This window comes from Zootoca vivipara, chromosome 2 (assembly GCF_965207765.1).
Source record: "Zootoca vivipara chromosome 2, rZooViv2.hap1.1, whole genome shotgun sequence".
In the NCBI taxonomy this organism is placed as follows: domain Eukaryota; kingdom Metazoa; phylum Chordata; class Lepidosauria; order Squamata; family Lacertidae; genus Zootoca; species Zootoca vivipara.
In genome coordinates, this window is record NC_142584.1 from 94,839,313 (window position 1) to 94,857,578 (window position 18,266).

Sequence of the window (18,266 nt, forward strand, 5' to 3'; positions counted from 1 at the left end):
AACCACAGTGTATCCACAGCACACTGTTCAGCGACTGACTCCTACATCAAAGATGGCACTATTATCCAATAATACTGAGTACTACTTTGTGATGTAACAGCAGAATGTCGAGCACATGGACGCACTTGTAAAACTGAAGGGTTTTCAACGTGCTCTTCAGCAAAAAATAGCTCTCAGAGATCAACAATGAGACAGTCCCTGAATTTAGGTTTATGCTCTAAAAGGCGCAACACGAAAGGAAAATAAATAAGAGGGAGGAGGAGGAAAGCAAGCTCAGTCACTAGCAGGGAAGGAACGAGTTCAAGGAGCAAAACAGCCAAAAGCTGCTGGTCTTTCAGCTTAATGAATGGAGTGGCCCTGCTTCCCTTCCTCCTCTGCTGTAGCCTGATGGATTGGCTGCATCATGGTGACAATTGATGGAGAGAGAGGCCTGGCTTTTCAACCAAGTAGATAGTGGCCCTCCTTCCCTTCTCCTTCTGCTACATAGCTACGGCCTGATGTACAGAATTGTACTTTTGGTAGGGTATGTGTTTAGGGACATGATCCCACTATATGTGATCACACCCTACGATAAGTTACATTCCTGGCCAGATCATTCTAGCTGTGCAGTCCTAAACATGTCTACTCAGAATTAAGTCTAATTGAATTCAGTGTGGCTCACTCCCAAGGTAAATGGGGTTAGGACTGCAGGCAAGTATTACAGCTGTATGCACACTTACCTAGCAGTTGCATTGAACTCAGGGAGCCTTACTTCTGAGTGGACAGTCACAGGATGCGTGTAGACAACCTACTGGTAAGAACAATTGCCTTGGCTTTAGTGTACTTCAATGACATAAATTCTTGCTCGCAAAGCCATCGCAGCCTGTAGCAGCTGCAGGAACATGCCATTTGTTGCTAAAGGCAGCAATAACAGTAGTGTGTACAAAACTACCGGTACATTTCTGGCAGATAGCTGCTAGACGGTATTTGACATGCAATGGCTTTTCCTTACCTTACAGCACATGACAGTATTTAATAGGTATCATTCCAATTAGAATGAATGCGTGAACAGAGATGACATCCCTCACACAAAAATTAGAAAATTAGTGTCATTGAATCATAGAGTTGGAAGGGACCCCAAAAGCCCTCTAATACAAGCCTCTGCAATGCAGAAATCTCAGCATGTTGAAACCATACCAGACCCTGCTTAGCTTTGCAAGTGTACTAGCAGTTTTATTGCTGCACCACATGATCTCATATATCAGGTTCTCTCTCTTTCTAAGAGAATCTAGGAATCTGGGAATTAGGTTGATCTGGATGGGAGTCAACTGCCTACTTGTGGATTCCCATGGTGGCATCATGTTGAAACAGACTCCCTTTGGACCTGGATGTTTCCATGCTTGTTCACAGTCATATGCATTTACACCCCCTGATCTCTTATTTATTAGATTCCCCCCCATCCTTCCTCAAAGTGTGGCAGCTTGGAAGATAACATTGCACAGGAACTTAGGAAGTCATTTTCTACTGGGTCTGGCCATTGGTCAGTAGTACTGTCTACAGTCCACACTGACTAGCAATTGTTCTCTAGTGTTTGGGACTCCCTACCAGAGGTTTGGGACTCCCTACCACTTTTCCCAGTAGTGATGTATGGAAGTGAGAGCTGGAGCATAAAGAAGGCTGATCGCCGAAGAATTGATGCTTTTGAATTCTGGTGCTGGAGGAGACTCTTGAGAGTCCCATGGACTGCAAGAAGATCAAGCCTATCCATTCTGAAGGAAATCAGCCCTGAGTGCTCACTGGAAGGACAGATCCTGAAGCTGAGGCTCCAATACTTTGGCCACCTCATGAGAAGAGAAGACTCCCTGGAACAGACCCTGATGTTGGGAACGATGGAGGGCACAAGGAGAAGGGGACGACAGAGGACGAGATGGTTGGACAGTGTTCTCGAAGCTACGAACATGAGTTTGACCAAACTGCGGGAGGCAGTGCAAGACAGGAGTGCCTGGCGTGGTCTGGTCCATGGGGTCACGAAGAGGCGGACACAACTAAATGACTAAACAACAACAACCAGAAGATGGGAAGAGATGCCTTGTAAGCATGTGTTCTACCAGTGAGCTGTGGGATGTCCCTGAATATTGGGAAGGGAACAATGCACTCACAGTGCTGTACAGTGTCCTCCTCAATTTCATCCCCAAATCCCACCTTTGGTAGAGCAGTTAGGCCAGGGATGTGGAACCTTTCTTTTCTATGCAGGGTTGTTGAGGGGGGACCATGTCTGCTGCAAATAACTTGGTAGTAGAGCATAAGACTCTTAATTTCAGGCTTGTGTGCTCGAGCCCCACGTTGGGCTAAAGATTCCTGCATTGCAGTTCTATGATTCTATGACTCTCAACATCCCTGCATTCATGTGAATCTCTGAGCAGAGCACCTGTGAACCCACTTGTGGTCAGAATCTATGTACACACCATATGGCTAAAGAATCCTGAGAACTGTGTGGGTGCTGGGAAATGTAGCTCTGTGGGACGCAAACTACAGTTCCCAGGAATCTTAGGAGTGGGTGCTTTAAATGTATGGGATGTTCGCAACCAGGGTGGGGGACTGTGTATGGTGCAAGTGAGCAGAGCCTATTTAGCGTACTGCCTGTGTGCATGTCTCTCCCCCCCCCCCCCAGAGATAGTCAATGCGGTGCCTTCCACATGTTGGGAGTCCCCTTTTCTATCAAACTCTGCCAGCATGGTCTATGGTCGGGGTTGACGGGAGTTGTAGTCCAGCGAAATCTACACGGTAGTTGCACCATAATGCATCGCCGATGTCTTTGGACTCCAACTCCCAGCATGGCCAATGGTCTAGGGGTGAGAGCAGGCAACCACCAAGCTGACTACCACCTGCCTTCACGTGTGTGACCCAATCCCAAGGAAAAGTTTCACCGGAGGCCACCGGAAAGTTGTCTGAGCGCAGCGCTTCTTCCGGACGGTCCAAGTCCTCGCTCAAGTCCGCAACTTGCACGTGGGCGAGACTTGCCTTTCCAGGCTGCTGGAGATCGACGGGGCGAAGGAGAGTGGGGCTCCTCCTCCCCCTGGCGAGCCGCGGGGAGCCTCTCGCCTATTCCCTCGGCGGCGGCGCTTTCTGCCAGGCGCCGAGCGCCGTGCGGGACCCTTTCCCGGCCGCTAGAGCCCTCCCTCCCTCGCTCCCTCCTTCCTTCCCTCCTTTCTCTCTCTCTCTCTGGCGCAGGGCTGTGCCATCTCCGCCGAGCGTGCAGGAGCAGCATCCGCGGCGGCGGCGGCGTCTCGGGCTGCCAGGGCATAGGCGAAGCAGCGGCCGAGCGAGGCGAGAGGGCGACCGGCGGCAGAGGCGAAGCGCCCGGGAAATCAGCACGGCAGCCAGCCAAGTCGCCCAGGTTGCGGGAGAGGCTTTCGGCGGGCGGAGTAGCCCGCTTTCTCACGTGCTGCTCAGAAGGGAAGCGAAACTCAGCGGCACCGGCGGAGTTCCTGCCCCTGCAGTGGGGACGGACGCGTCTCCTGGCCGCGAGGCGAGCAGCCGCGACGAGAGCGTAAAGGTAGGCGCGTTTTCCCCGCTGTCTTGGGGAGCGGGCGAGAGGGACGCATTGTTGTCTCGTCTTTGAATGCGCGCCCCTCCGCGAGTATGGAGAGGGATGGGGTGCCTTGTGCTCTCTCTCTCCATCTGCAGCGGAGAGAGAGAGAGAGAGAGAGAGAGAGAGAGAGAGAGAGAGAGAGAGAGAGAGAGAGAGAGAGAGAGAGAGAGAGAGAGAGAGAGAGAGAGAGAGAGAGAGCGCAGCAGCAGCAGCAGGAAGCCGGGAGCCCCAGTAATAGCCATTGTCAGTCGCAACAAGCTGCCCGCTCGACGCTTCCTCGGCTGCGCTCACGCCCAGCAGCGCCAGGAGGGCGGCGTTGGTGCAGGAAGGCTCCCTCGCTCGCCGGCCTGTTTTTCTCCCTGCCTGCCTGCCAGCCAGCCAGCGAAAGCTAATCCTCCGGGCTGTTTTCCCCGCGTCTGGGTGTTCCCAGGAACAAAGCTCAGAGACTAGGGCAGGGTGTCTGGCTGCGGGGACCCCGAGGCTACACTCGAGCCCGGCTGGAAGTTTGGGCGTGTGGATTATCATATTATGTGTGGCTTCCCCTCCCTGCCTTTCTCTCCCCCCCTCCCCCCTCCTTTTTCCTTTTGGATTTGTGAAAGCTCTCCTTCCCTCTTTTTTATTTTATTTGCAACGTGCAAAAAAAAACCAACAACAGCCCAACAACCAAAGCACACAACCCTTGTGCTTTGTTCTTCTGAGCGATCTGTGAAGAGTGAATGGAGAGCGAGCGAGAGATGTTTCATTGAGCAGGAAAGGAGTTACTTAGCTGCATGTGGACTCGAGCCCCGAGGCTGGGATTGAAGGAGCACTTAAACGTAGAATGGAGGGAACTTGTTCAGACCAGCCGGATTCTTTGGTTTGGGATGGAGAGGTGGGGGCAGGGAGGGGTGAATGAGGACAGATGCGATTGCTTAGAAGGGAATCTCTTCAAGCTGTCAGTTGCTCAACCCACAAGAGGTGTGTTATGATAAGACAAGCGTCCAAAGAGGATTGCAGATTCAGGTGCAAGGCTTGTGGTATCCTCTGTCTCTCATGCACACAGACAGACACTGACACGGATTTCAGGGACCTCTCTGGCTTGGGGTGCTTCTGTCAAAAGAAGGCAGGAAGAGAGGAACTCCCTTGACAGCTCCCTGGGTGCAAATCTGGGCTCTGGAAGAGTAGAGGCGTCTCCCGTTCTAAGAGTTCCAAGCTTTCCAGCATTCAACTGATTTGTTTTTTGGGGGGAAACTTGTAAAAGGGATGAGAGAGAGAGAGAGAGAGAGAGAGAGAGTCAGGGTTAACTTTCCAAGAACATTCTCTTATCTGTGGGACTTAAGCTCTCTCTTATCAGGAGTAGGAAATGCCCAGAGGCTGCTTCCCCTCCCCACCCCACCCCCACATGCTCTGAGCTCACAAGTGCTGTAGTGCTGCCCTGGCTTCCCATTGGAGTTCCATTTTGCTGGGCAAGATTAAAGATCAGAAAGAAAGAAAGAAAAATGGGGGGGGGGTGTTTTAAAGAGATTTTGATGGGTGGATGGATTATATGAGTTTCAGTGGAGTAATGGACTAATCTATCCATTTTAAATTTGCAGTTGGGAAAATATGGTATTTCTGAAGGCAGACACGTATTTTATTCTCTGGGTGATGCGCCCACGTGGTTTCAGTGATAGGCACAATCTTAGGAGAGACATCCTTTCTGTGTGTGATAGAAAGGAGAATGCCACTTTTTAGGAAGGAGCTTGGCACCTGCAATTTGTATTAACCAGGTGTGGTTATTAACCAGATGTGGTGCCCCCTGGGGGGTTGTTGGACAACAGTTCCCCACACCTGTTACTTATGTTTGTATTAAAAACAATCCATTTTTTAAAAGATGAATAATCAAAGTGGTTACTTACACTTTAATTACACTCACAATGTGAGGAGATTTTAATTTTTTTTATTAAACTTAATAAATAATTATAGTAGTGTGTAAGCTAAGTTGTGGTCAGAAAATTCAAGCATTTTTCCAAAAAATGAAAGCATTATATTTGGTGTTATACACATCGTAGGAAGTTCTGAAAAAGTTGTTTAATAAGGAGTATTTAAGCCTGAAAAGGCTTCAAAAACATTTCTACCTGAAGCCTAATAAAACGTGCAAGACAAAACGATCAGGCAGCAGACCATCTCCCTTTTCTATAGCCTGTACAGCAGGTATGGGGGGGACCTGTGGCTCCAACTTCCATCAGCCCCAGGCAGCATAGCCAGGGTTCAGGAATAATAGGGGGTATATTCCAGCAACATCGGAAGGGCCACAGGTGGTCTACAGAGTGTAGAGAAACTAACAACCTACACACTCCTATGTGGGTGTACATGCGTAGATGTTAACCCCTCTGTGATGAAAGACTCCCTTTCAGTGCAATGTCTATTAGGTTAGCCTCCTTGAACTCAATTCAGTTTACTTCCAGGTGTACACAAGTGTGCAACGTTAGGCTGAAATATTACCTACACTTACTTGGGAATAAGTCTTATACTGGGACATACTTGTGACTGTATGTGGATATGGTGCTGCACAAGAACGTTGATTTTGAAAAGTACTTGATAACCAACTTAGTCAGGAGTACACACATTGTGCCTGCTTAATGTGTAACAAGTGAGTGACTACAAACACGTGGTCCAAGGAAAGTTTTTACACACACACACACTGTCCAGCACAGGCAGTAAGCACTATGAAACACAATGAGTAGACCTTCTGAGTAGACAGCTGCAGTAGTCCTCTGACAGCAACGTTTTCCACCTTTCCCCCTAAGGAAGCTAAAGCCCAACTGCGCTGCTCTGTAAAGGTAAAGGTAAAGGTACCCCTGACAGTTAAGTCCATTTGTGACCGACTCTGGGGTTGCGGTGCTCGTCTTGCTCTATAGGCCGAGGGAGCCAGCGTTTGTCTGCAGACAGCTTCTGGGTCATGTGGCCAGCATGACTATGCCGCTTCTGGCGAACCAGAGCAGCACATGGAAACGCTGTTTTCCTCCCCGCCAGAGCAGTACCTATTTATCTAGTTGTACTCTGACGTGCTTTCAGACTGCTAGGTTGGCAGGAGCAGGGACCGAGCAACGGGAGCTCACCCCATCGCGGGGATTCGAACCGCCGACCTTCTGATCAGCAAGCCCTAGGCTCTGTGGTTTAACCCACAGTGCCACCCGCGTCCCTGCTCTGTGCTGATGTGCAAATGGTTGCATGCTATTTCTCTATTGTGTTCTGTGGGTCTGCAGATGCTGAGCAGGTCTAGAAATAAAACCTACCAACATGAGATCCTGACTTTACTGAAGTTCTGATCTGGCTAGCTTTTTTGTGGCGTTGGTTGTACTGCCTTTCCTTTGTGCGTTTCCTCCCTCAGTTTCCTGCAATAGTCCCTCTTCCTGCATTGTTTTCTGTGTCCATTTCCCTTCTTTTTGCTTTTCTGTGCTATCTCTCTCCTAATCACATGTGTGGTCATAGCACGCTTCAGTATTGCATTCCACAGCTGCTCACCCCAAATCACAACCCTTCACATTTAAACCTATTTAACCATCTTTAATATATATCCTTACAACAAGCCTATGACACTGAGGTCCTCCTCTGAGGGTCTTCTGGTGGTTCCCTCACTGCAGGAAGTGAAGTTACCCGCCCGTTTGCTCTTGCCGCCTCAGATTACAGTGCAATCCTGTTCATGTATACTCAGAAGTAAGTTCCATTGTGTCCAACAGGACTTACTCCCTTGTAAGTGTGTATAGGACTGCAGCCTTACAGTGTAAGCCTCCACATGTTTGCTCGGAACTAAGTCCCATTGAGTTCAATGGTACTTGCTCTCAGGAAGTGGGTATAGGATTGCAGGATTAAATTTACCTTTTCTTATTTATTTCCAAATATTATTACTAACTTCAAACTGGTTGAATTTGGCAAACGGAACATATTTTAGTTGTCTCATTTTATATTGATGCTTAAGTAGATATCTGATCTGTTATCTGTGCTGCTCCAAATGTGGGTGTTTTATGACTCTCTTTTTTGAAATTGACTTTTGTTTGTGATTATTTCTAGGCTATTGTAGGCCACTTAGAGATTTTTTTCCTTGAAATATGAAGCAGTATATAAATTGCCCACATAATAATAATCACCAGATGATCCCTTGCATTCGGCATGCTTCCGTTTCACTGCCATTGCCTGAAAATATTAATGTCTACCAGTGTTTTCTCTTTCCTTCTTCTTCCTACCTTGTGCTGGTCTCTGCTGAGGGCTTTGGCCAAATGAGAGATTCGGCCAGCAACTCTGGCCTCCCTCACCTGACTGAGCCAGGAGAATTAAGCTTGGTGCGCAGATGAAAAGTGGAGCGAGGCAGATGCATGATGAATAGAGAGACATTTGCAAACCTTGTTTAAGTCCCCATGGAATGGCTCCCTGCCACTTTGTTCTAATTTAAACTGATAAAGAGAAACGGGGGTACACAATCTGGGCGCTAATTAAACAGAGCATCAGCCAGGCCAGTAATTTGAAATAATTGAATGCAGAAGCGGAACCAGTTTGTTAGTTGAAGCTTTTTAAAAATACAAAATAAAAAAGCATTTGGATGAAACTATGGCTTCATCTTTTACAGAGATGGCAAGCTTTATGTCTGCACTGTGGCACTCAATACTATGTGGGATTGCAGTCTCCGTGATTCACAGACTACACATGAACACCCTTTAAGAATGATTAAAAATACGGGAATCTTCAAAAGATGCTTCTTAGTTTACTCTCTTACCTTACTTTCCATTGTTTTAATAAGTGTCACAGAAATCCCCTTTCTGCCGGAACCCAAGCAAATAAGGAAACAGCTCCCCCTTGCATTATATTGCCAAGGTGCTTTCTACTTCGGAAAAAGTAATTGTTGTGAGTTAAATAGAACGACGTAAACTTAAAAAAAAAAAAAAGAGTTACCGCTAATACTTAAGAGTGCACTGAAATGCTGAGCACTCCTGGAAAAAAGATGACAATCAAGAATGGGACCTGAAAGCACAATGAGATGCTGCGGTTTCAATTATCGTTTTGTGTTCCCCCGCCCTGCTTTGTGGTTTCACCATCCACAATGATTCCTTGATCTCTTCAGATAAAATACAGTTACAAGTTGTGAGGAGGAGGAGAGAAATTCTCCGATACAATCTCTCTCTTGATAAATGATTTTGCCAACCACCCTCCCCTAAATTTGCCTCTGTCTATGCTGGGCTGATATAGCAGTTGGCCAAACTCCTCCAGAGAACCTAGCAGAGCATAATTTTTGACCTTTTCCGGTTTTTCATATTATTGATTTTTAAATCTTCAGCTCAAGCAAAGAAACTTGACACAGAATGCTTCTTTCAGAGAATTTACTAACCTAAGCAAATTAGAATGTTTGTTGGTGGGGTCCCTGGACATAACCAAGGGCAATTGCCTGTTTTCCTTGATCTGTTTTTGTTTCAAAAACTTAATGGCATTTTGAGGGGGGGGGAAACAAACACCACCCCATCACTGATACTTTAACATTGTCTGGGACAAAAAAAAATCCCAGTGGCAAAAGTATCCAGTGCTTTTTATGTACACAAAGAAAACTGTAAATAGGGAGGGGGGCGTTTACTATAGTATAAGTGACAACAGCCTAGAACTACATTATGCAATGAAAAGTATGCATTACCTCATTTGATAATAAGTTTTTAAAAAAGTGTTAGATGCATTTATTTGTTCAGATTTACGAATAGCTTTAACACAAAACTATCAATAAAACAGTTTAAATCCACAAAACTGTTAAATAGTAAGTATAAAAAATTCCTTCCAGTAGCACCTTAGAGACCAACTAAGTTTGTCATAGGCATGAGCTTTCGTTGATAATTATCAACAGAACACATACTATCAGTAAATCTTCTAAAACGAGCGTAAATAACTAAATAATATGTTTGGGTGGGCATGTTGAGATAAAAATGCTCTTGGCAGTTGTCTGCAACACTACAGCAAGGGTGCCTGCCTATAGCCAGTACAGTGGTACCTCTAGTTAAGAACTTATTTCATTCCGGAGGTCTGTTCTTAACCTGAAACTGTTCTTAACCTGAAGCACCACTAGCTAATGGGGCCTCCTGCTGCCACTGCGCCGGAGCACGATTTCTGTTCTCATCCTGAAGCAAAGTTCTTAACCCAAGATACTATTTCTGGGTTAGCGGAGTTTGTAACCTGAAGCATTTGTAACCCGAGGTACCACTGTATAGGGCTGTCATTCTACACACACTGGGAGGTGAATTTCAAGGGCTTTCTTTCAAGAAGACAGGATTTCACTCGTAGTTTGTCTCTGGCATCTGCCAACCTGGGTAGCCAATGTGGCTCGTCTCCACCCCACCCCATGTTGTTGGAGTCCCACCATCCGCCAGCCAGCATGGCTAATGGTCAAGGATGATGGGACTTGTAGTCTAGCAACTTCTGGAGGCCTGCGCTAATCTGTGATCTCTTGCCCCTGGACAAGGAGCTTCTACTTTAACAATCATGGCTTCGATTGTAATTGTGAATGCTGAAAGTCTGGAGAAGCAGGACGCTGGGAATAGGCGCTAAATAAATTGCATCTGTTTGGTTAAAATAAAAATGGCACGCCTGATAAAGTATTAATTTAAAAGGAGAAGGATGTGGAGAAGTTTGCACATCTCCACTTCCCTGGGATTCTGTTTGTGTATTTTTAAAAAATAAACAAGTGCAAAGGAGTGACAAAATTTATTTCCAAAAGATGAAAATAGAAATTGGAACGATGTATCTTCAAGTACTGTGACAAAGCGAGACTTGGCCTCCGCCCAAATACAACCTAATTGAGATTTTTTAACATTGCTTCCTCGGTGCCCTATAACTGCAGGCAGGGAAGTTACAGATTGACTAGGATTACAAAAAAAAGGTCATCTCCAAGTGGGTGACTGATAAGTTTGTTTAATTTATATTTTTTGGAGATTATATGCATAATTTTACTACTGTACGGTAAAACACACACACACAAAAGTTGCTTCATAGGAGGGAATGTCATGGCCAAATTAATTTTATATACAGTTTGTTCAGGAAGCCTAATTGGAGCTTTGAGAACAAATATGCCCACAATCAGAGAGAGCTTAGTGAAAAGCAAGGTTTTTAGAATCAGGAAACGGGGACATGATTCAGTTTCCTGGGGCCTCGATCCTAACCACACTTACATGGGAGGAAGCCCCATTGAATTCGGTAGGACTTACTTCTCAGTAGACAAGGTTAGTATTGTTAAAGCTGCAGGAAAAATAATAATAATTTATAATAATAATTTATTATTTATACCCCGCCCATCTGGCTGGGTTTCCCCAGCCACTCTGGGCGGCTTCCAACCGAATATTAAAAACAGTACAGCATCAAACACTAAAAACTTCCCTAAACAGGGCCGCCTTCAGCTGTCTTCTGAAAGTAGAATAGTTACTTATTGCCTTGACATCTGCTGGGAGGGCGTTCCACAGGGCGGGTGCCACTACCGAGAAGACCCTCTGTCTGGTTCCCTGTAACCTCACTTCTCGCAATGAGGGAACTGCCAGAAGGCCCTCGGTGCTGGATCTCAGTGTCCGGGCTGAATGGTGGGGGTGGAGACACTCCTTCAGGTATACAGGACCGAGGCCGTTTAGGGCTTTAAAGGTCAGTACCAACACTTTGAATTGTGCTCGGAAACGTACTGGGAGCCAGTGTAGATCTCTCAGGACTGGTGTTATGTGGTTTCGGCGGCTGCTCCCAGTCACCAGTCTAGCTGCCGCATTCTGGATTAATTGCAGTTTCCGGGTCACCTTCAAAGGTAGCCCCACGTAGAGCGCATTGCAGTAGTCCAAGGAAGGTGTGTTGGTATAGGCTTCCAGCCTTTGGTCTAGTGATTATGGGGTAGAAGAAAAAATAGTTTTCGGAACTAGCTTGGAAACTGAAATATGCTCTCAACAGGAGGCTGTGGGGAGGGAGTCATGGTGTAATCCGGGATGCAGAAGCTATGCAGTCTTAACATGGCCCTCAGTATTCCAGGGGTCCCCAAACTTACCTGGCTTCGGGCCGGTTCCTCCGGCGCTGATCGCACGGCGGGCCTGGAGGGTGGGGGAATGCGCTCCCATACGTGTGTGCACTTGCTTTTTCTGGCGCAGGGCGCCGCCGGAAATTACTTCTGTGCATGCGCAAATGTCCTTTCTGGTGCACTTCCAGGGCGGCGCAGCACATAAAATAGCTTGTGCCCAACTTGATGGGCACCCGCACCGCAGCACGCCGGTAAGAGCGGTCAGCAGCGGGGGTCATCGGGGGCCACACAATTGGCTCGCGCGGGCCGCATCCGGCCCCCGGCCTTAGTTTGGAGACTCCTGCAGTATTCTTTCCCTGGCCCTCAAGAATGTCCTCAGGGCACACCTTCTCTTCTCAGCCATGCCCATGACTGGTCTTTCTCCGTATCTTCCTCGAATGTTTTTGCCTGGCTGGAATGTGTCCTGGCTGGCAATGGTTCTTGCTGTCCTGGATGGAGAATAGAGAGAGGCATGTACAGAAACCATCTTGCTGTACGGACGTAGATGTTGCATTCATTTCTCCGCTCACTTTTGCCCCTGGCCCTGTTGCCCACTGAGATATGGCCCTCAGAAAATTCCCCAAGAAAGAATGTGGCTCTTGGGTTCATCACCCCACCTGTAGTTCCAGGTACTGACTCTATTGTAAGGATTTGCACAGTAGAATTAAAGGAATGGTTGTGGGTGAGAGTAGCTGTTGTCAACTTCTACAAATCAAAGGACTCAAAGGTGGTGCCTTTCAGGCTGATTTGTGCCAGATAATCCCATTTTACAAGTTAGGGACCAGGGAGGCAAAGCCTTTTTCCATGTTAGGATCTATAGTACCAATTAATTGTTTTATTTATAATGCAAGTCAATATACACAGTTTTTCCATCCATCACAAGGTTTCCCAAACTTGGGCCTCCAGCTGTTTTTGGACTACAATTCCCATCATCCCTGACCACTGGTTTTGGGATGATGGGAATTGTAGTCCAACAACAACTGGAGGCCCAAGTTTGGGAAATATTGATCCATTAGGATGCATAAGTGGCCTTAGCAACAATATAAAACATCTCATTAAAAGCAGAAGCATGTATAGCCAGAGGTGGGGAACCTGTTACCCCCCAGAAGTTGTTGGAGTCCAGTTCCCATTAGCTCCAGCCAGCTTGGTCAAGAATGATGGGAGTTGATGTCCAGCAACATCTGGAAGGCCACATATTCCCCATCCCTGATATAGTACAATGAGAACTTGAAAAGGCATAGGAGCAGAGAATAACCTAGTACTGTACATTCTTTCCCTTTTCTGGAATAGCAGGATCATAAACTACTGTCTAATGAAAGCTCAGTGGTGTGTACATCCTTACACTCTTACAAAGCAGAGGTTAAATGTTGCACCATTGTATATAAAAGTCACTTCTGGCTATATATGACCTTGCTTTCTGCACATCACCCACTTTCTTTCTTGGCTTAATACCAGTTGTTGATGAATGCACCAGATTCTCAATAGGCCTTGAATAGCTTTTTAAAATAAGTGATGCAAGCAACACACTTTCACAACATGCTCGTAACTTTATTTGCTTCCTTCCTTTTCTGCAAAATCTTGCATTTGGGAGAGGAGGTGGGAGGTGGTCGTGAGTGCTGCACAGCAAACCCTGGGAAGGGGGAATGAATGTTTTCCAGCCTTGATTTGCGTAACATGCCTGTTGCCTTCTTCTTGAAGGGGAAGTGGTTTTTAATATTGAAGATAATCAAGTATGAATCTATTGTGTAGTACACGGTGGGAACTTTTGGATCTCTTCCTAACTATTGCTCTTTTGAAAAATACACTGAGTAGGTGTTTTTTGTTTGCAGTTTAGTGGAACTCTATTACAAAGAGTAGATAGATAGATAGATAGATAGATAGATAGATAGATAGATAGATAGATAGATGATAGATAGATAGATATAGGTGGTTAGAAACCCACATTCAATACCACCACCACCATGGCAATTTGTAGGGCTTTAGCACCCTGGGGCACCAACATAGAGTACCATTACAGGACCTTGGAGAGCTCCAAGCAATCAACAGTGTTTTGACCATTTCTGAGACTGAACCATTTTATTCCTCCAGGGTTAGATTACCTGTCCTAGGCTCTGCCTCTTACCTGAAGAGTGGAAGGTCTTAAAAGGGCAGTCCTCTGGCCTGGAGCCTACCACTCCCAGTCTTGGTTAATTCCCCCAAGGCTCATTGCCTGCACTGAAAGTGTAGGATTCCCGGTGCAAAAGACAGCTGCCCTAGAAGAGCAGGCTTAGGGACTGTTGACTCTGGAGCCATGATTCGGACATCCTTGGTTCAAGGGCTGTCAGCTTGGGCCTGGCCATGATGTTAATCTTGTTCTCAACACCCACGTCTCCCATGCCATTGATGTGACTCCTCCTCATCTGGGTTGTAGTAAAAAAAAAAATCTAGGTTGCTGCTTACAGTGGGGCGGTCTGGAGTTGACAAACAGAGTCCATACTTTGGCTCAATCACTTTTATTAGGCAGTCACAGAGCCTTTAGTCATATGTTGGGTCTTCTCTGCAGTTCTTATAGGGAGGAGCGCTAGCATGGATTCCTCCCATGTGGCCCCATCTTATCACATTACCCTGGATCAATGTTGCAGAAGAAAAGGGGTTAATATTAGATGCCATGTAGTATAATACTTTTAAAGATATGAGCTACGAGACAGAAAGTCTTTAAATTCAAGTCTCATCCAGTCATAAGCTTATTGGTCAGCCTTTTATTATGATGTTTCATGTGGCTGGTTTTTATGTTTTCAGTTTCTACTTTGTGTTATGAGCTGCCTCAATGTCATTTGGTGGAGAGGTGGAATGCATGTTTTTACAAGCCTTGAGGAGATGAGCCCCTCCCCCTTTAAAACATCAGATTGTGGGACAGCAACAAACGATCACATTTGCCATGCCAAACCTAGAAAGGAGAGGCTTTGTCATCCACTAAAGCAGCAATATTGCTCAGCACCTGAGACAGGTAAAAAAGAAACCACATTTAGCCCTGTACTGCGGGAAAGGTTTGTGCACATGGCGGCATTTCAGATGAATGCAATTCATTTCCTTTCCCAGAAAGTAGTGGTACTGATTTATGATTTTCACATGTGTAGCCGTATCCAGATCCCTCATGGAGGTGAATCAGTTTAGGATGCTATTTTTTAAATGGTCATGTGAATAAGTCTAAGGTGGTTCTGTAAAAGATGTGCCAATTTTCATCTGCAGTAAGGGTTCCTCACCCCTTTTCACCCTTGGCCAATCCTCTGTGGGTCACAAGCCAGTGGCGAGTATGGCCACCCATTTCCCCCCACAGCACACAAAAGGCAGGCACACAAACAGGCACACAGCCCCCCCCCCCTGCTCAGCTGATCCATGCAAATCACTTGTGGAGGTGAGGTTACCACCCCCTTTCCACTCATCCAATTTGCATCCCCATCAGGGTGCTGGGCTCTGTGCCATATGATAAATAAAACCAGTTAATGACAAATATTCCCCCCCTGTGCCGGTAATCTCTCTCTTTATAACTGCACATTGAATACTCATAATCAAAAGCTTCCGCTGTCAATTGCATAGTATAGCAGGGCAGGGATGATGTTAATTAAGGAGAAGTGCTAAATCAAAAGAGGATCTTGTTATCTTGCTGCTAGGAGTCAACCTAGGCATGATGTGGAAGAACTCTTCCCTCCCTGTGGACAGAGGCGTTTGGATTTGGGGCTGTGGTGCTAAGAGAGATGGGTACAATCTCTCCCTGACTTCAGTTGTCTCTACCCATTAGCTACAGTTAAAAAGGTGGGATTCTCCTTATGTATTTGTTTGCAACACATACACCACCTATCTCTCTGTCTATATAACCGAAATAATCACATGCAATTTAATTAAACAATTAAAAACTATTATTTTATAAGCAATGGTTCCTATTCGTGATTGCTGCATTGCCTCCATTATCATTCTTCTGTGTACCATTTGCTAGGGATGATAGAAGAGGGTGATTGTGCTAATGTTCAGTGCATGAGCTTCCCAGAGGTATCTAGTTGGCCATTGAGAGATGGCCCTTTAGCCTCATGGTGCAGGGTAATCTTAAAGGTAAGGGGACACCTGACCATTAGGTCCAGTCGCGGACAACTCTGGGGTTGTGGCGCTCATCTCCCTTTACTGGCCAAGGGAGCCGGCGTTTGTCCACAGTCAGTTTTTCTGAGTCATAATGGCCAGCATGTCTAAGCCGCTTCTGGCGAAACCAGAGCAGCACACAGAAATGCCGTTTACCTTCCCGCCAGAGCAGTACCTATTTATCTACTTGCATTTGACGTGCTTTTGAACTGCTAGGTCATCTTACCTTCAGTTAAAAAAACCTCAAAACTATTAAACATCAAACAACATAGGATTGAATTGAAAACTTCATGCTGAGTTTGAAATACAGCATCCATCTGGCACTCAATATACAATCCATTCAAATGCCTAAGAGAATGAAAATATCTTAACCCAGTGCCTGAGAGATGATACAGTGAGTTTCATAGTTAATAGCAGCTTCGGGAGTGAGGGAGGGGAGGGAGTGAAAGGGTTAAAACGAACCTTTCCCTTGTGCAGCGGCTCTGATCACAAATTGCTCCCCATGGCTGCTTTTAACCAATGACAGCCAGTCACGGAATTCAAGTGTTGTATTTGTAACAAATGAAACTGGATTTTAGATATTTGCCCATTCAGCATGGAGGAGTGGTGTGGTTATAAAATGTGCAAGACAGAAGTTTATTCCACCAGACATTGTTTACTCTACTGTGGCATGCAGCTTCATCTGACGACTTTTAATTAGCAGATTGCTGCTAATCCCAAGTCTTTCCACTTTGAACACTAGGAGAACAGCTTTGTTTATGTTCTGTGGTTTTTTTAAATTGTGTGTTCAGCTTGAATTGACAAAACTATTCTTAATTTAACATTTTTTCCGGCTTTGATGCTGGACAAAGTAAGCAAGTGCTACTAAGATCTTTTATGTTTCCTCATTGTCTTAGCTGTATTTTGGAAAATTTAAATTCTTTGCTCCCATCTCAGTAAAGAAACCTTTCCTCCTTTCGCGCCAGATGCACTTTCGTAGTCTAGCTGAATTGCACGGAAATATGCTGATTACACACACACACACACACACACACACACATACATATATGAACACATTTTTTCTTATATCTGAATATTAAAGTTCAGATGTTACTACAAGTCCTCAAAATACTGTATTGTACTGTGGCAAGTCAATAAAGCCATGGCTTAGATCCTGCTTCCTTTCCAAACCCAAATTGTTTTGTCTAGTTGCTTGTGTCATTTCCTTTATCCTTGTCAACAGCTCGTAGGCCAGTGTTTGGTTTTCTTCTATGTGGTGCCATTTCCCGACCATGCCAAGTCCTCAAGAAGAAGCATGGCTGAAATGCTAGATGGAAAAGTTGCAAACAGATGGATTGTGTGAGGAATACTTTGGCAAGGCCAGGCTAGAAATCAAACAGAGGGAGCGTACTCGGCTGGGAGCAAATGGAGAAGGTGACTTGTACATTTTCATTGTTAGGGCTATTAACTTTCAGGGCTGGCGCCAGGTTTGAAGGAGCCCTTCCAGGCAAAGTGTCCTCTGGTGGGCCACCTCTTCTATCGCTGGACTGGTGGCCTTAGGTAGCAGCAAAGGACCATGGCTCTGAGAAGTACCAGGTGGCTGGGTCTAGCACAGAAGTAGCTCACTGGGAGAGGCAGAGCCACTATGCCAAATTCTTAGCATTTCAGTTGTTGTTGCTTATTGGGAGGGAGAGGTGGACGGACGAGGCAGGGAGGTCAGCGCGGTGCAAACGGGAGGAATTCTTCAGAATTTCAGCTTTCCAGATGGAACGATTCCCCCTTTCCATTGTTCCAGGGGTTCTTCCTGAGGGTGGGGAGGGGAGAAGGAAAGCCCCATGGGACAAGCAAAAGCACTTCTTCATGGCTTCCATTCATGGGACTAGTTTAGTTGAATCCCACCCAGTATAGTTTGCACCATGCTGGCTTCTCCACCACCTTTCCTCTCTGCATCTCCTGGTAAACAACAGCAACCTACCTGCTGGGAACAGTGTTAGAAACTCAGATATGAAAGCTAATCGGCAAATGGCGCCTTAAACCTAAGTTACGGTGGCCGCAATGGAATGTCTGGGCACCATTTCCCCCGCAGTGGAATTAAAAAAATTATTGTTATTATTATTATTATTAACTTCATTTCTGTACTGCTTTATATCTTAAAGGGAAAAAATCTTAAAGCCATTTACAGCACATTAAAACATCAAATAAAGCAATCCAGAGTAAAACGAATGCAAGTTTCAAGGAAAATATTTCAGTTCTTTCTCTAAGTGACATTTTGCTTTCCCCCTTTTTATTTATTTAGCTACTTAATTTCTGTAGCTGTCCCACAACAGAAGTACTCTTAAGAAGGCAGTGTGATGTAGTGGTTAGAGTGTCCGACTAGGTAGACCTGGGAGATCAAGGTTCAGATTCCCACTCAAAGCTTACTGGGTGACCTTGGGCCAGTCAGAGCCCCTTAACCTTCCTTACAGGGTTCTTGTAGGGATTAACTGGTGGGGGGGATGAACCAGGTGCTCCTTGGAGGAAAAGGTGGGATATAAATGCAGTAAACAAGCTCTTCTGATTACCTGCTTAAGAAAGCTGGAGGGGCCAGCC

At 45.9% G+C, this 18,266-nt stretch overlaps 1 protein-coding gene across 1 annotated transcript in view; it reads left to right on the top strand.

The window, feature by feature from the left end:
• The first annotated feature begins 3,214 nt into the window (after positions 1–3,214).
• FRMD4B (FERM domain containing 4B) overlaps positions 3,215–18,266 on the top strand; it is a 229,029-nt gene continuing 213,977 nt past the window's right edge. Inside the window, exon 1 of the mRNA XM_035106673.3 lies at positions 3,215–3,535. The gene's annotated coding sequence lies outside the window, so the exon portion shown is untranslated. The remainder of the gene's footprint in view (positions 3,536–18,266) is intronic.